Here is a 6,987-nt window from a genome sequence, read left to right as displayed (position 1 = left end):
AAATTTGATGTGTGGAGGGAGGGGATAAAGGAAATTAGAATGATCCAGCACATATCTGAAAAGACTGGGTAATGAGTGGCATAGTCCAATGGTGGTTAATTTTATAAAATACAATATATGGGAATGATTGTATCAAACAGTGTTAATGAAGGAAAGTGTAAGAAAAAAATTCTGCATAATAAAACAGAACAAAAATAATATCCAAAAAAATTCACATAAGTTCTCACTAAACCAATAGGCAACATTTTGATAGAGAAAGAAATAACTGAAACTCTCAACAGTAGTACCAGCATCAGAAAATCAGGAGACACATTACATTGGGAGAGTCTGCACTTAGGGATATCCCCAAATTATTCAAAAGTAATGATACCAATTTGAGGACTAAAGTGATTCAGGCTATGGTCTTTCTAATCACTTACTATGAGTTTGAGAGCTGTAAAATTAATAAGGATTACAATGGAAGAATTCATGCCTTTGAGCATGAATTTATTGGAGACGAGTACTGAATCCCATGGACTGCCGAAAGAACAAACAAATGTCTTGGAGAAAGTGCATCAAGAGTACTTTTTGGAGACAAAGGTGAAAAAGCTTCAAAGGAGCAGAGTTCCTGGGACTGGAAAGAAATGGTGACTGAGAGGGGTCTATTGGGACCATGGGTCTTCTGACCATCCACAAGCAGATGAAGCAGAAAGAGCGAGAGCTCCAACTGCTCATGCTTCACTTGGACAACGCTGGTAAAACAACCATCCTCAAGAAGTTCCTAACAGCGTTATTCACCATCACAAGAATATGGAAACCGCCCAAATGTAGAGCCACAAACAAATGGATTGAGAAATTATGGTACATTCACACTATGGAATACTATGTAGCTTGCAAGAGCAATGATTTTGTAAATTATTAACCTAACTTGGAAGGGACTGGAGAGCATTATGCTGAGTGAACTAACTCAGTCCCACAAGGATAAATTGTATAAAACCATTATGTAGAATGAGTATAAGGATCCGAGAGGGGTGGGAGAGGTTCGAAGCAGAAGGATGAGATTATGTAGGGGGAGAGGAGAATTACTCAAGGGATTGTACAATATGATGGGTTGGGGGTGAGGGAGAGTGAAAGAATTTGTTCTTGAAAACAATGTATTCGAATTTTGTAAAGAAACTAGTGGGGGAGGGGACTAAGGTTGCCATAAAAAAAAAAAAAAGTTCAGTGGAGAAGATATAGGACACCATCTCCCTCACTCTGGCTTCAAAATCAAGACGCTGCAGCACTGTGGATTCGAGCTGAACATCTGTGATTTGGGCAGCCAGAAGTCCCTGCAGCCCTATTGGCAGAACTACTTTGAGAGCACTGATGGCCTCATTTGGATGGTGGACAACGCCAACTGCCAGCGCATGCAGGACTGCCCGTAGGAACACTAGAACCTGATGGTGGAAGAGCGCTTGATAGGAGGGACCCTCCTATCTTTGACAACAACCGGGACTTGCCTGGAGCATTGTCCTCTAATGCCATTCTGGAGGCCTAGAGCTGGACTCGATCCACAGCCACCATGGCTGCATTCAGAGCTGTAGCTCAGTAACCGGGAGAATCGATGCTGCTCAGCATTGATTGGCTCTTGGAGGACAGGACCAGCTGCATCTCCATGGCCAACTGAGCTGCACCCAGCAACCACCTCCCAGCCCAGGCCTTGCAGAACTTGCCAAGAACCGTCCTGGGGAAACAAGAGTTGGCCAGGCAGACACGCACTCTTCTCCCCTTTTGTAACCTACTACTGCTACTGTTGTTGCTCTGAGGATAGCCAGCTCCCAAAGGAGACAGCCTATCCTATTCTCAGCTGGAGAATAGGCTACTCCTAATTAGAATTTTGTAAATAAACTAGTAGAGGAAAAAAGAAAAAGCTTTGCCTGACATACTTTGAGCATGTTGCTAGAAGGGACTATTTCCTGAAGAGGGACATGATGCTAGGAAAGGTGGAGGGTAGGCTAAGGAGACTCTCAACCAGGTGGACTGGTGCGGGCTCTTGTGTGTCAGAAAGTAAAAGGATAGCACTTAGGGTAGCTATGAGTCATAATCAACTCAGCAACAACTAACAACATCTGATCTGATAGTTTTATTGAGTCTGGATGTAGCAATAAGAATAAGGAAAATTTTATGATTGAGATAATATTTTGTAATGGCTATTGAGAGTGAAAATCCATAATACCCTTCTTGCTCAATTATTCAGAGAAGGATCTTCCCCCACCCCTTTACTTAAAGGATGTTTGGTTTTTAATTTTCTACTAGTTTATTTACAAAATTCGAATGCATTGTTTTCAAGAACAAATTCTTTCATTTTCCCTCACCCCCCACCAATCAAATTGTAAAACTCCATGACTAATCCCCTCCTCCCCCTGGATAACCTCATCCCTCTGCTTCCACCCTCTCCCAGCTCTCTTGGATCCTTACACTCCTTCTACAATAATGGTTTTATACAATATTTATCCTTGTGAGACAGAGTTCACTCAGCATAATGTTCTCCAGTTCTTCTCAAATTAGGTAATAATTTACAAAAATCATTGCGCCTACATGCTGCATAGTATTCCATTGTTGAATGTACCATAATTTCTCAATCCATTCATTTGTGGTTAGACATTTGAGTTGTTTCCATGTTCTTGTGATGGTGAATAATGCTACTGTGCACATTGGTGTACAAATCTCAGTTTGTGCCTCAGTTCTCATTTCCTCAGGGTAGACAAGAATAATTTTATGAAACAACATATGAGCAAGAGCCTGTGGTGATGAAGGAAGAAGTTCAAGGTGCTTTGAGGGAATTGGCAAAAAATAAGGCCTCAGGAACTGATGGTATACTAATAGGCATATTTCAACTAACAGATGCTGCCCTGGATATGCTCACCAAGTTATATCAAGAAATCTGGAGGACAACCACTTGGCTAACTGACTGGAAGAAATCTTTATTTGTTGTTATACAAAGAATGCCGAGAAGCCGAAGCAAAGGGGGAAAAAAATCAAGACATTAAGGAGCTGGACAGAAGATTTTAAAAGGCAGCTTATAAGCACAAAGTAAAGTATTATAAAAAAATGTGCCAGAGCTGGAGTTAGAAAATCAAGAGACACAATGTTAAATGTCTAAACATTAATCATTAAAACATTTTTCATTAAAAAAAAAAGAAAATCAAGAGACAAATTCACTAGGCTTTTATCAAACTTAAGGGATTTAAGAAAAATTCAAACCTTGACTTGTCATACTTAAGAATGCTAGGGGAAGACCCATTGAACGACCCAGGAAACATTAAAAAAAAAAAAAAGGAAGAAGTACACAGATTCACTGTACCAAAAAGAACTGGCTGATACAAGAATTTCATGAAACAACATATGATTAATGGTGATGAAGGAGGAAGTTCAAGCTGCTCTGAAGGAATTGGTAAAAAATAAGACCACATCAATTGACGGAATGTCAATTGATATATTTAAGCAAATGGATGCTCACATTAATGTGCTCACCAGGTCGTGCCACGAATTCTGGAGGACAGTTACCTGGCCAACTGACTGGAAGAGATCTATATTTATTCCCATTCCAAAAAAAGGGTGATCCAATAGAATGTGGAAGTTATAGAACAATATCACTAATATTGCACGCAAGCAAGATCCTACTTAAGATTATAAAAAAAGAGATTGGAAAAGTACATCAATAAAGAACTACCAGAAATACAAACTGGGTTTAGAATAGACCATGGCACTAGGGACATCTCAGCCAGTGTCAGATGGATCTTGGCTGAAAGCAGAGGGTGCCAGAGGAAGGTCTGTGTGTCATTGACTATACAAAACCATTTGACTGTGTGGATCACAATAAATTGTGGCTAACATGTAGAAAAATGAGAATTTCAGAACCTGATTGTGCTAATGGGTAGCCTATACCTGGATTAAGAAGCAGTTGTGGTCATAACAGAGCAAGGAAACAATGCAGGTTCAAAATCAGGAACAGAATGTGTCAAGGATGTGTTCTGTCTCCATACCTTTTCAATCTATATGCTAAAGAGATCATTCTGGAGGCTGGACTTTTTGAGGAGAAACGTGTCATTAAGATCCTTTGGGCCAGAGAGCTGAAATTTCAACCACACAAAGGACAGCTGAGTCCCAGCCAAAAGACACAAGCCAAGCCAATGTGAAACCCACCCACCAAGAGCAATTAGGTAGCAACCGCCTGCCACACTGCGACTTCAGAGGAGCAACCAACTGCCCCCAGATTCTAAGAGACCCGGGAGGAGCAACTGTCTGCCAGCCACCACAGAACCCCAGAGGAGCAACTATTGCAGACCGTGTGACCCCAGAGGAGTGACGACTACCCGCCACTGTGTGACCCCCCTGCAGCTCCATGTCTTTGTAATGATCTTTTGTATTTTTCATGGATAATATTCTTCATCTACTTCCACAGCTCATCTGATTTCATTCATTAGTGTCGAGGACTGAAACCTGTCCTTGATGTGGCTTTAAACTCAGGTGAAAAAACCTCAATGACAAATTTTGTTTCTTGTAGATTTGTATTAATTTTCTTTAACTTTAACTTGAATTTACAAATGAGGAGTTGACAATCTGTTCCACCAGCATCACCTGGCCTAATTTTCACTCCTGATATTGTACTTCTCCAATGATTCTTCTTATAGTAAAAGAAATATCTGAGAAGCTAGACTCTATGAAGAGAGTGTGACATCAGGATTGGAGGAGGATTCATCAATGATGTCTGTTATGCAGATGTCACTATCTTGCTTGCTGAAACAACGTAAAGAATTTGAAGCACTTGTTGCAAAAGATCAAAGAATACAACCTTTGATATGGATTGCATCTCAATGTCAAGAACATAAAGATTCTTACCAGTGGGCTGATAGACAGCACCATGTTGGATGTCAATAGCTGTATCTTTCTCAAATCCACAATTAACACCCTTGGTACCAGAAGTCAGGAAATAAGGAGATGCACTGCACTGGGAAAACCTGCAGTTAGGGACTTTTCAAAATTATTGAGGAGTAATGATCTCAGTTTGAGGACTATGAATAAGGATGACAGAAAAAGATTGATGCCTTTGAGCTGTAGTGATGGAGAAGAGTACTGAACATTCCATGGATGGCCAAGAGAATGAACAGAATGTCTTGGAGGGGGAACAGCCAGAGTGGTTTTTGGAGGCAATAATGATGAGGCTCCACCTCAGATACGTTGGGCATGTTGTTAGTAGGGGCTATTCCTTGGAGAGGGACATGATGCTGGGAAGGGTGGAGGGTTGGTGAAGGAGAGGAAGACCCTCAACCAGGTGGATTGACACAGTGATTGCTGCAATGTGCTCTTGTGTATCAGAAAGTGTGAGGGTGATCCAGGATAGAACAGGGTTCAGACCTTAATTCATAGAGTCTCTATGATTCGTATACGACTCGACAGCATCTAATAATAACAAGAACTATTCTTACAATAAATGTAATAAATTTGATTCCTGTGTAGACCCTCAGGTGAGGTCCATATATATAGTCACCACTTGTGTTTGGTGAGAATGGTATTTGTAATAAATGATTAATTTGTTGAACAAAATTCTTTCATTGTATCATCAGCCTCACTTCTCTCACCAAGACCATGTTTTCTAATGATCCTTCTTCCTTGCTCCCAAATTTTGAATTCCAGTCACTTATTATTATTATTATTACTATTAATGCATCTTGGTTGGAAGTTCTGTTGATTTCAGACTGCAAAAGTTGGTAGAAATGCTCCATTTCCTCTTCTTTGGCTCTGATTGTTGGTACATAAATGTGAATGCCAGTGGTATTAATAAGTCTTCCCTGTAACTGTATGGATATTATTATGTTGCTCACAACATTTTAAGATTTATCTATAAATAGTCTATTTAGCTATGAATGTGACCTCATTTCTGCTCACGTTTTCATTTCTTGCATAGAAAATCATGCTGAATTGATTGTCTGAATAAAAAAGACACATGCTAGTCCGTCTAATTTTGCACATTTCTTTTTTTTTTTCTTATTAACAGTATTTATTTATCTTTCCTCAGTCAAACCCTGAGCCAATCACTTTCCCCAGGCTGCCTGGGGAGTTACAGGGAAAGGAATACATAGTGTAGACAAGACATGGGGAGAGAAAACCAACAAACTATGAGAGGTGGAGATGGCTCCTTCACATGACGAAGAGGGTCAGAAAGGCCACCATCAGGCAAAAGAGCCCCATGGCCTCTGAGAGGGCAAAGCCCAGAATGGCATAGGAGAAGAGTTGCTGCTTCAGAGAAGGATTCCTGGCATAACCAATGATGAGGCTCCCAAACACAGTCCCAATCCCAGCTCCAGAGGCAGCCACTCCAACCGTGGCAGCCCCAGCCCCAATGAACTTGGCTGCTGTGTCAATATCCCTTGAGACAGTGCTGGTTTGGAAGTTGCGACTAGGGAAAATTAAATCAAGGCACGTGGGGCTGTCAAGCAACTGAAATTCTCATCTCTCAGTGTCTCTGGTTGTTTCAGGACCACTGCAGACAATGGACGGCTCAGCAGCTGAGAGGCACTCCTGACCAAGGAAGGGGTGGAGACAAACTTGGTGCAGGTATACATTTTCAGGGGATGAGGGGCTGTGGCAGGAAAGCTGCTCCTAGTGCAGAGAAGACAGAGAGCAATTTTGTACATTTCAATGTCAAATATGTTGATATTTATGCATTCCATTTCTTCCTTAAAAAAGCCCAAGTTTCCTACATTCTCACATGCCAAGTTCCAATTACCAACATCTGGTTGCAACTGTGTATATAGACAGTGTTAAAAGTTATTGAAGATCCTAAAGGTTTATGTTATGTGATATATATACATATGTTGTTGTTGTTATGTGCTGTCGAGTTGTTTGCGACTCATAGCGACCCTATATACAACAGCCCTAAACCGTGCTTTATCCCGTGCCAATCTCATTGCCTCTGACACACCCATCCTGATTACCTCAGTCACTGAATCAATCCACCTCATA

At 40.9% G+C, this 6,987-nt stretch overlaps 1 pseudogene; it reads left to right on the top strand.

Annotated features, from left to right (window-relative positions):
- The first annotated feature begins 652 nt into the window (after positions 1-652).
- LOC102843922 lies at positions 653-1,648 on the top strand (annotated as a pseudogene).
- The last annotated feature ends 5,339 nt before the right edge of the window (positions 1,649-6,987 follow it).

Source organism: Elephantulus edwardii, unplaced genomic scaffold, assembly GCF_000299155.1.
Source record: "Elephantulus edwardii isolate Elephantulus edwardi_28Jun2011 unplaced genomic scaffold, EleEdw1.0 scaffold00313, whole genome shotgun sequence".
NCBI lineage: Eukaryota > Metazoa > Chordata > Mammalia > Macroscelidea > Macroscelididae > Elephantulus > Elephantulus edwardii.
Note: the sequence above shows the minus strand (reverse complement) of the source record. Positions and strands in the feature narration are given on the sequence as shown.